Here is a 7631-nt window from a genome sequence, read left to right on the forward strand (position 1 = left end):
TATCTAAATCAGTTATTTTTTTGAAATAAAATTGCCAATAAAGAAGTCTATTTTGCCTTTTTGTAGCACTTGCAAAAGTTTAGAAAGTACGTTACAACCAAGTTAATGCAATAATTTAAAATGAATTTCTGAAAGTACCTGATTACTGGTTCTCACTGAGAGGCTAAGAGGCTTCTTTGCTATACTCCGTTACTATCACAGTTTCATGATTGTAACGGGTATTGTCCAGATAATAGAGATAAGTTTCATATTCAAAAAATTCGAAACTCCTCTAAAATTAGAAAAGAAGGTTTGCAAAGGTCCTTCTCATATCAAATTGTAAATATGATGAAGCAATACTTTATTGTTATTAATGGTTGAAGTATATTAATATGAGAAAAAATAAATATACAACTATGTATTTAATATAGTTTTTTCTTTAGAGGCATTTACTATTTACTAAGTTCATCCAGAACTTTCAACACATAAATCTTTTGGTGCACTGACATAATGTTGCTTCGATAGCGATAGCGATTGTTACAGAGAATTATAATCGTAAATACTTTTTTGGACAAAACATTATTACTACTCAATCTGATACCTGCCTCGTATTGTTGGACTATAGTAAAGCTTTGATGCTATTGGACACAGGCTGTCAACGACTGAGCTAGGGTATTTGGCTCTTGGACCGGGTTCTGTAGAGCTCCTGGTAAATTGTTTAGCAGGGTGAAAACAATGAGTTAAACTAAATACTGAAATGTGACGCTATGTAGCTGTGCATCGTGGTGTATCTAATGGTAATAAAATGGTTAAATGGTAAAATAATGGGTCACTTCTCTTCAGTGTTAGTACGGATCTGGGTAATTGTCAACATGCTAATGATCTACAACGTTATTGATTCTGTAGGCTATTGTATTTCCGAATCATATTAATAATGATCTAAATGCTGTGCAAACGTTCTCACTTAAGCATGGTTATTTTTAAACACAAATACTTACAATTACTTAATTTAAATGTTTTGTTAAATGATGTGACTTTGCTGATCACCGAATGTGCAAAAAATTTAGGGGTTCTATTTGACACCAGCTTCAGATTCCGAAACCATGTGGAATTGCTGTTGCAAAAATGTTATTTTAAATTAAATTTGCTATATATGCACAAGGACTGCCTCGGTAAAGATGTCATATTAAGGATCACTCATTCTCTCATCTCTGGCCTATTGTGCCGTAGTGTATTGGTCTGTTCTTCATAATAGAGAAAAGGTGAATGTTCAGAAACTTCAAAATTCTTGTTTACGGTTTAGTTTTGCCATTCGACCGTTCGATCGTATATCGCATCCGCACCATGAGTTTAACTGGTTAGTTTGATAAAAGCTTGGGCTTAGATCAAAGATCATGCATATTCTCTGCTTATTATATAAAATTAATTAGTCTTCTCTTTCTCAATATATATTTTCGAGACTAATTAAACGTTGAAATCTTCACACAAAAAATACTAGGCATGAAAAGGAGTATATTATTTCAAGGTATCAAACTTAACTTTTTCCGTGTCCAATTACCTAGGATGCTGTAACAATTTATAAATCTCCACCAGGCCAGGTAAAAAAATGCCCCACGGTATCCTCGTTTAAAATGGCTCTTCTTAATCACTTGTCCGATTAGGGCTAGAGTACAAATAGTTTACATTTTTTTGATACAGTTCTCACTTAACTGTATTTTGCTCCTACGCGTTTATTTTGGTGGTTCATAGTGGTAAATGGATAAATTAGATTAGTTAAAAAATTGAAATTTATGTAGGTTGCAAACACAATTAACAAATTTCAGCAGTCCATTTTGACGTACTTCTAAATGTCTTATTCACCTGACATTTTGCACAATTGTGTATACTGGATGACAATAAAATATAATGACATCAACTCGCTTGTCACTTTAGATAGATCAGAACCGCCGCCATGTTTTCTAACAAACGGCTAGCACCCTAGCACGAAACCCTTTTTTTGTACTTTGTAGCAGTAGAGTTAGTATGGATAGACTGAATCGTTTTGTTGTAATATCTACAAGAAACTCAGAAAAAATAAAGGCACTAAAATAATCACAGATATATATGTATATATATGTATATGTCCAAATCATTGAACACGTCAGGTTATTTTCTTGGCAGTTTTTGAAACTTTTTCGCTAGGTTCTCCTATGTACGTAATTGTTTTAAATTGTTCGTGTTTTAACCAAAACATTTGTCAAAATGTGGTTTAAAAATAGCTTTCAGAACTAACAACACAATAGGAAAATATTTAAAAACAATAAATCGAAATGTCCAAAATTCCAAAAATCAGGTGTCTACAGGTTGAAATGTGGATCTTGTCCTAAAATTTATATTGGACAAACAGGTAGATCCTTCAAGAAACGCATTAATGAACATATAAGAGCGTTTAAAAACAATAGTCTAGATTCTAATTATGCTACACACTTAAACACAGAAAAACTCATTTTTGACGACAATTTTGATATATTACACACAGCCACAAAAAGTAGAAAATTAAATTTATTGGAAGCCATGGAGATTAACAAAATGAGACATTAACGATCAATTAGATTTAAATACCTCTCCTTTATTGAACTTAAACTCTCGCAACAACATGAATTAAGGTTTTATGGTCATTTTGCAGTATACATAGTAGCAGGTAGTTTGTAAATATTACATTTGATAAAGACACGGTGTTGTCGAAACAATTGTCATGTCATAATATATAATTTCGTGAAAATCTGAACTTTTAGTTATTTATTTTGATTTTTATTCCAGATATTTATCCCTTGGTTTGCATCCTATCCACCTATAATGCCGTATTTAGGAGATTCACAAATTAGCTCGTTAGTTTGAAAACTAGGGGAGTAACCAAACCAAAATGACATTTTAATATTATCTATATCCAACTTTTATGAGCAGCGGCTGTGTATGGATTTAACTGTTATACTAGTAGGTAATTATTCTATTTCTACCCTATCGTTACAATTATTACGATTTACGATAATTACTACGTATGATATTTAGTAATTATTTACGCGAGGTGAAAAAGGTAAACGATAGCCTTGAAGTTTAACACAAAACGATTTACGCGTCGAGACCAGGGGCAAAGAAAAACGGTGCAAACTAAAAACTAACAACAAGGCTGTAAAAGGGCATTTTATATATTTTTTATCGCCGTCCGCGGGAACAGGTTGCTTTTTGCTTAATTTGCAATGTCGTTCGGTACCGGTTTTAGAACGTAAACGAACCTGCGTGTCCATATGGTCAAGAATTTCTCAAGCGCGATTTGATCATCTCATTTCAGACTCGCGATCTAAAACAATACGACGGTATTGAATTTTCGACGTCAATACTCTTGCGTCGTTCGGTTCGCTCGGATTCTGGGTTTCGTGGTTCTGACCGAATTAAATAAATTTAAAAAATTCAAAGTTTGTTGCCGAATCCAGTGTTGCAATAATTGAAGCGGCTAATGCAACGCACTTTGTGGACGCAGATCTGCGGAGTCATGATTTTTTTTCGTGAATAGCTGTTTTCGTTATCCAAAACTAATCACGAATTATATTAGCTTCCATTAGTTATTTTCTTTAAATTATCTACTTACTACTTACTGTATCGATAGTAATAAGTTTTTAATTATTATAAAATATACAATATTGTTGGTAAGTATTTCGATTGGACGAAATCCTTTTGACTCAACTTTCTTTTATCCGAAATCATTTACATAAATAAGGATTTTGCTTTGATTTTGATTTAAAGTCGTTCATAAAAATTGTTTACTCTGAAATGTAAATGTCTTTTTGAACATAAAAACACAAAAATTTTCCTGCGGAATATAAAAATGCAACAATTTTTCCGCGGAAATGTAAATATGTATTACACGTTTGTGTAATAACTTTTAATTTTTCTTGTTATTAATAAGCAAAAATAACTATTGTGTAAGGAAAATACATTACATATTCTAAACATACCACACAAACTTTCTTATCGCTTGCATTTTGGTCCCTTGTTTTTATTAGTTTCAGTTTTAATGGAACTGATTTTGGTTATTGTATATTCTGGAAAATGAAAATCGTGCATTCCCGCAGAATTTTTTTTTTATATGTTTGTAAAGGCTTCTAAAGGGCAACTCTCAGATAACTAAATTCAGCTAAACGAAATTTTACCCATCATTTTTAACAAACAAGTTGAACTCTTCTCGTTTTCTTTTAAAATTATTGACTTCAAAAATAATATTAAAATCTTTACCTCAAACATGGTATATATTTCAACAGCAGTACCCTAGGAATCGATGCTGGGTCCGATATTATATATTATGTAATAGATTCCAGTATTCCATTTACAGCTTTACGCTGATAGAGTTCTCTGCAATAACTTATATCATTATAAGTAAAAATAGCTAGTTCTGTGATCATCTTTCATCGATGACAAAAGAGTTTAAATAAATTAAAAGTTGAAGTGGACAGCGCAAAGATATAACATTTCTTGGCCAATATATTGATAAAAATCTTAACTTTGCGAACACACTGTGAATACTTAATACTCAAAGTTATGTTCTGAAAAAATTAAAACGAAAAGCTTATTCAGGTTTATTTTGCGAACATTGGTGACATGCCGCTTGTTTCTATGGTCGGTCAACCCGCGCTACAGATGTTTTCATTGCTCAAAAAAGGTGGATACGTTCTCTTGGTGGAAATCCAAAAACTCGTAGTTGTAGAGATTATTTTAAAAATTTTAATATTTCAACTATGTCGCCTTTATGTTTATATAAAATCGGTTTGTTTCTTTTTATAAATCGTGATAACTTTTTTTTTAATGTGATCTACGTAGATTAAGTGCTAGAAGTAATTCTGTCCTCCGCACAAATATTTGCAAATCGAAATTGGCTTTTCGATCTCCTCGAAAAGTAATATAATAATATTAATATTAATAATAATAATAATAATAATAATAATAATAACAATAGTAATAATAATATGCCTATTCTGTAGACATCGACAAATTTAAATTAAAAATACTACATCACATTTTGTATATCCACAAAATAACCAAATAAAAATTCTCAATAAAACTCTTAAGTTGAGCGGGATCCCATATCATAAATTTACCCTGCCACATATTGCACTAAATGACGTTAACAAATGTTTAAAGAAATTACTACATAATTTATATAAAATACAAAGTCTAACCTACGTAATATAAGAATTTTAAACAAGCAATTCTACGATGTAATTTTTAGTCGTTTTATTTTGGACATTTTCTCATTTTTTTGGATTTATATATATATATATATATATATATATATATATATATATATATATATATATATATATATATATATATATATATATATATATATATATATATATATATATATTAGTTTACTTCTTGTTCTTTATTGCTTCGAGGCTTACAGATAAATTTTTTGAAATGTTTTTTAAATGAATTATGAATCTCCGCCTTACATCCTCATCTAGGAAATTTTAAAAATAGGAGTGCAAAAATGTGTAACATTTTTGTCCAATTTGTGTTTTACACTTATTTGTTATCACATTTGCCTGTTCACTATTTATTGTATTATAAAAATGAGTTATATTATGTAGTTCGGTTTTGTTTTCAAAAATATTTAAAATCGGTGTTTTAGAAAATAATTGCCTCATCGTAAACCATTTCGACTCCCTAAATAGTTGCACAGAAGAGAAATTTATAGTTTTTTGGAAAACCATTGTTAGGAAATATTTTTACATAATATGCATTTTTTAAGATGTATATCCAGTACTGTAGGGCTCTAATTTTGAAATAATTTTCCACTTCACATAAAACTCGCAGTTATGTTAAAAACTCTTTGTAATAAAAAAAACTTGACATCGTGTAGCAGATTATTTACAAATTGTGTTGATTTTTCGTTTCTCCTTTTAAGTAACTGTTAGTGTCGGTGGAAATAAACGTATTACATTGCATTGTTAACGTACGATTCTCACTCGTAAAATATATTTTCACATTTCCAATCTTGCATTTGAAATATTCCTTAATGTTGGAAAATAGAGGCTACAGGCTACTGTAAAATGACCTTAAACTTTTAAGTTTGTATCAAAAAATTAATTAATGCAGAGAGAAATAAAACAAAATTTCAAATAAAACGCTCCAGACGACTGCCTAACAGTGCATATATATGAAGAAAAGAAATCTAATTCAACTCAAATCAATATTTATGATGTTCAATGGAATGAAAATAAAATATTGGTTTATCATATGAAACATATACAGAATGCTTATATTACGAAATCAACTTTGCAACATTCTAACCGGAAAAATGTTTTTTTGAATGAAACTCTTAGTTAAAGATAAATCATTTCGTGCTACATCTGAATTCAATAGTTTCGCAGAAGATGGTGATTATATAAAATATAAATAAACACAAAATTATTAAAAAAATTGTGGTGGCTGCTTTCATAAAAGTAGAATGAAAAGGGAAATTCATTTTCATTCGATTTGACAGTGTTGCAGCTGCAAAATATTTCAATTTCCATATTCTAGTCCAAAATTTTTAATTAGTTTAGTTTAAAAAATACTTTAGTTTAGTTTAGTTAATTTATAAAACGTATACAAATCCAGCGCTATTATAAACTTCGCAATTTGTAAATTCGCAGTATCTAAAAATAAATACATAACATTGCAGATTCTCAACTGGTTAAACGAGAAATTTAAGCCAGAACCGTATTGCAGATCTGCGAGTTTCTGTTTTTATTAACAGCAATATCAAAACTATAAATGTGTCACACAGACCTAACAAAAATCATGGCATTAAAATTAATATTAGCTTTTAAAAAAATTGCATGCATAGGAAAAATTGTAAAGAAAAAATCCTTTGTTACTGCTAAATTGGTGGAAGCTCGAAGGTAAGCTAAGATGGACTGCTGGCTTAATTGTTGTATTTTTGGAAATTGTTAAAAATTCTAATAATGTAACCTCAGAAATCTAAGTTAAAATAAAACTCTCGGATTTCCAACTATGTTCTCATTTATTAATCTAAATAAATTTTTTCCAATCTCGGATGCCTTATTTCAAGTATCTTCAATTTTCAACTCTGGTGTTGGGCCCAATTGAATCGAAGTTGACTCCAATTCGTTCAAATTGTTTAAGTTAGCCTTTAAAAACCCGAATTAAAATTTAGTGGTGAATGCAACAAATTATTTTTTTTTAAACTTTTTAATGAATTTAAATCATAAAAAAGTGAGTGCGCTCTTTAATAATTGAACTAAATGATTTTTACTCGAGTCGCGCTCACACAAACTCGCTTCGGGTGGTAATATCGACCATTCCTTTAAAGTTCGAAAAGACGAATGGGAATCTGGGGCGACTATGCGGCGTTGTCCCACAACGAGCGGCAAAAACGAGCAAAACTAACCTCTGTAGATTTCTCAACCGTTAATCCATTCGCCAAGCTAAAGCCGAATTTCGGTGTCAGATTTCGTTCCCGGTCAGTGAAAGACGATCACCACGATATTCTAAAACCGCGTTGTACTCATGTTACCTCTCCCGTCGCGACTGAACGATCGTTGGACACGAACTGGTGGCGGCAAGTTCGCAGGAAATCGCCCGAAACCTTCTATCCGTTTGTTGGTTGTGAA

General features: G+C 30.8%; 1 protein-coding gene across 2 annotated transcripts in view; it reads right to left on the minus strand.

Moving 5' to 3' along the window:
- The window catches only part of LOC132700148 (estradiol 17-beta-dehydrogenase 11-like), a 45035-nt gene extending 37471 nt beyond the window's left edge, over nucleotides 1-7564 (minus strand). The window contains exon 1 of one of the 2 annotated variants that reach the window (XM_060667293.1): nucleotides 7409-7564. The gene's annotated coding sequence lies outside the window, so the exon portion shown is untranslated. The remainder of the gene's footprint in view (nucleotides 1-7408) is intronic. The other variant, XM_060667295.1, reaches the window with a different exon arrangement.
- Nucleotides 7565-7631: the final 67 nt, after the last annotated feature.

This window comes from Cylas formicarius, unplaced genomic scaffold, assembly GCF_029955315.1.
Source record: "Cylas formicarius isolate icCylForm1 unplaced genomic scaffold, icCylForm1.1 PGA_scaffold_3__17_contigs__length_32017465, whole genome shotgun sequence".
Taxonomy (NCBI): Eukaryota; Metazoa; Arthropoda; class Insecta; order Coleoptera; family Brentidae; genus Cylas; species Cylas formicarius.